Source organism: Etheostoma spectabile, chromosome 6 (assembly GCF_008692095.1).
Source record: "Etheostoma spectabile isolate EspeVRDwgs_2016 chromosome 6, UIUC_Espe_1.0, whole genome shotgun sequence".
NCBI lineage: Eukaryota > Metazoa > Chordata > Actinopteri > Perciformes > Percidae > Etheostoma > Etheostoma spectabile.
In genome coordinates, this window is record NC_045738.1 from 4,791,111 (window position 1) to 4,795,016 (window position 3,906).

At 39.9% G+C, this 3,906-nt stretch overlaps 1 protein-coding gene across 1 annotated transcript in view; it reads left to right on the top strand.

The window, feature by feature from the left end:
* The window catches only part of sntb1 (syntrophin, basic 1), a 54,346-nt gene that overhangs the window by 42,672 nt on the left and 7,768 nt on the right, over nucleotides 1-3,906 (top strand). The gene's annotated exons all lie outside the window — the stretch shown is intronic.

Sequence of the window (3,906 nt, forward strand, 5' to 3'; positions counted from 1 at the left end):
CTCTCTCTCTCTCTCTCTCTCTCTCTTTCTTTGCCTCCTTCTCTCTCCAAGCACAAAATGTCCTGGTAACTGCACTTCTCCCCTGGGTACCTCCCCTCTTACCATCTATGATATCACTGTGCCAAAGTAAGTTTCACTTTAGACTAGCAAGGCTTCATTCACGCCTGCAGAGCTCAATTTTAATTAAACACTCCCAAGATGGTTGATAATAATCACATTTTGTGTGTCATAGGAGTCAGCGTGGAAATGTGAGTGGTAAAAGGACATTTTATTTAATCCCATGACAAAACGCTGTCTAGACTGAAACAAGCTGTTGAGAATTGACGCGCTGTAGCTTACAGATAACAATAACAAATAAAGTGAAGGGCCCTGCACACCCATGGTACACCCACACAGGTGATTGTACTTATTTTGGATAATTACAGCTCTTCACATGAGTCTGTGGGATTGTGCAGAATGTGTTTGATTTTAACATTTTTCTCATTCACCTTCATCTTCCGGTGACTGCCCGTAATTCTCTGCCCACCTTCAGCCTAAGCAGAGGTCTAATCAGCTGGGATAAGTGAAAACACCTGTGCCTTTAAAACCTGAATTGACTGTTTTTGGCCGCTTAGATGAGCAGATATGGAGCAACATTAGCATTAATTTGGCTGTAAATGCTGAACTAGCATTTGCCACCAGTACTGGCATGTCTCGGTATCGCTAACTTTTGCTAACTTTTGCTAGCTTTTGCTAACTTTTGCTAACTTTTGCTGTCTATCGTTTGGTTCTGGGCAGAAGGTTATTACAGCTTTTGCCAAAAACACCACCTGCTTCATTGGAAAACAACACTAATGAGCAGTGTTGGGCAAGTTACTTTTAAAAAGTAATTAGTTACAGTTACTAGTTACTTCTTCCAAAAAGTAATTAAATTAGATACTCAGTTACAAATGATAAAAGTAACTAGTTACTTCAGAAAGTAACTAATGCGTTACTTTCAAGTACATTTTTAAATGCTCAAATGTGACCCCACCTCCACTCCTCTTTAACGGAACATAAAATACATGTGCCTGCTCAATATATATGATAAATCTGAATATCATAATGAAATGGACACTTAATACAATATATTATTAACAGAAACTGTACACATATCTAAACTCTTTTAATGTTGCTGTGGGACAAAGTGAGACTAGCCTCCAATCAAATGTAGATATTATGTCTAGTCGATATATAGCCTACAAATAAAAACATAGATGCTTTGGAACTTTTGATATTTATTGCCCCTTAACAGGCCCCAACTGAGCAAAATTAGATAATGCTTGTTAAATAAACACTATAGCAAAAATAAATAACAAATATTAACGTGTGGCCTGATGTGTATACTTTTGCGCTAGGTGTGTGCGTTGAGGGCATATGTTTGGTGTGGGTGTGTGTGTGTGTGGTGGGGGGGGGGGGGGGGGGTGATACAGCGAGAGAGAATGAGAAAGTGACAGTGATTAGCTTTGGTGCGAGTAGCACTCTAGAGTCCAGTGCCTATGTTTCTGACACAGGTGGAAAATCTTTACAGGGAAAGTTACACCCCCCCCCCCCCCCTTTATTTCATAACGCCCTACCTGTCTCTCGTTGACTGACTCGCATGTGTTGTTCGTTGTGTCCGACTAGGCACGCTTTCGAGCACCCGCCCAACTCTACCTCTGATTGGCTAACAATTAAATTTTACTCAACCTCAGCCAATCCTTAACCTTTATGTGCATGTCCGGGGCACGGCCCACTAACCAAGGAAGAAAAAAGTCTTTGCTTCTCGGCTCAGAGATCAAGTTGGTCTGATGAAAAAAACTTTAAATTATAGTAACGCGCCACATTTTTCAGCAGTAACGGTAACAGCATTATGAAGATGGGAAGAGTAATCAATTTGGTTACTTGTTACTGAAAGAAGTAACGCCGTTAGTAATGTCGTTATTTATAACGCCGTTATTTCTATCACTGCTAATGATAACCAAAACTGTGAAGTTCTGGGGCAACCAATAAGCTAACAGATGCTGAAATAATCCACAGAGCTCTAACAACTCTCTGAAGTCAATAAAACTGACACATATTTTTTGATCACCATTGGATCGTTGTCTGAAATGGATTTAATGACTTTTCTGAAACTGATTGATGTTAGCAAGTCCTCGGTCCTTCTTGTCTTGGAAGTAGAAAAGTAATTTACACATCCCCGAGAAGGAGTGTGATAATCCATTCGTTGCCACCTGAGGAGTCATCGTGCTGACCTTGTCATCTTTTCATCTGTGTTACATTCTGATTAATTATTGTGATGGTTTATTTACTGTCAAGGCTCGTGATAAAGATTTGCTCTGACGACAGATTAACTCTCAATCACTCTACAGGCAGTCGGCCATTGTTGGAGGGACTTTAAAAGGGAAAGTAATTTGTTAAGCTCCAAAATCAAATTTTACAGGCACTTGGCCTGCAGTCATTTCTGTTATTATTCTGTCTAAGGTGACTTAAAATGTCTCAGAGGTTATATTGAATATTTTGAACAATTAGCAGGATAAGGCACTGTCTATATCACGTAGTTCCAAGGTTTAAACCCTTCTTGTGTCTATTGCATATTTGCTCTCTCAGTAATCTGAGAGTCCTGTGCAGTGTTTCATGAAGCAGAATATACAAATAGATCTTGCAGACGGAGTTTGCCCAGTTGACATGTTATCTATTCTAATTCTTTTGAGCACTTTCAGGATGGATACCACTCTGGTGTTTGTAAGCTAAATATAAAACTGCAGCAAGTTGTCAGTTACCTAACTTTAGCTTTCCATAAAGATTGTCTCTATCCAAAAGTAACAAAATATGCATTCCTGCACATCTAAAGATCATTAATTATCATGTTATTTCTCTCTTGTTTAATCTGTCCAAAAACCAAAGTGTAAAAACCTCAGGTTGTTTGTGGTTTTGCGGGGGTTGAGTGTGTGGGGACAGTTTTTATGATGAGCTACAGCTGTTTGAAAACCCCACTACAGCTACTACTGTGGCCAAGGTCAAGAATATACTCTGAACAACAGATTCAAAACATTATTTTATGACCAACTTTAGAAGCTAAGTAGTCCCCCTGCACACCCACAGCCTTCTTGTTAATGTTGTTGTCGAAGGTGGCAGCTGTAAAAGTGTCTTAGAGGTCAACTGGGTCTCCTTAATGAACATGTAAACAGCTTAATGACTTGGAGCACTTTAACAAAGCAATTTTATCTCAGTGGTTGTGGGCAAATAACCTGCTGTGACACTTGGAGGTTTAACGCATTAGGATGCAGTTTTAAAATATGAAATATTTTACCTGCTGTTAATGTCATTTACAAGTTTAAAACTAATGACAGGAAAAAACAAAACAGACTTTCTGTTGAATAATAACCTTTTAGCGTTTGTCGTTTTGGTAACAGTTAGTGTCTCCCTCCTCCTTCTCACTTCATCTCTCTTTCCCTCAGTTCCTCTCTCAGTGTTATCACTCTCTGACCCTCCATCTGTCTAATCCACTCACTGTCAGGCAGAGAGAAGGGCTTTTGTTGCAGCCTGAAAAGCGTGTGTATGTGTGTGTGTGCGTGTGTGTGTGTGTGTGTGCGTGTGTGTGTGTGTGTGTGTATTCTGGTGGGAAACCCTGCTTGCCCCACAGATCAAGGCTCTCAGGTGGAAGAGTAGAGTTTCAGGTCTAATTTTCACAACAAAGACCCGGTACTCTTTGCCCCATTTACAACTGATATGCCATTAGGGAGACGTTTGTCCTGCCAGATTGTTAATACATCATTAGAATAATATTACACATTATGAGATTCATTTTTCATCATGAATGGGGTGTCTTCTGTGTTCTGGGGATATTACACTGCATATTGTGTGTGTGTGTGTGTGTGTGTGTGTGTGTGTGTGTGTGTGTGTGTG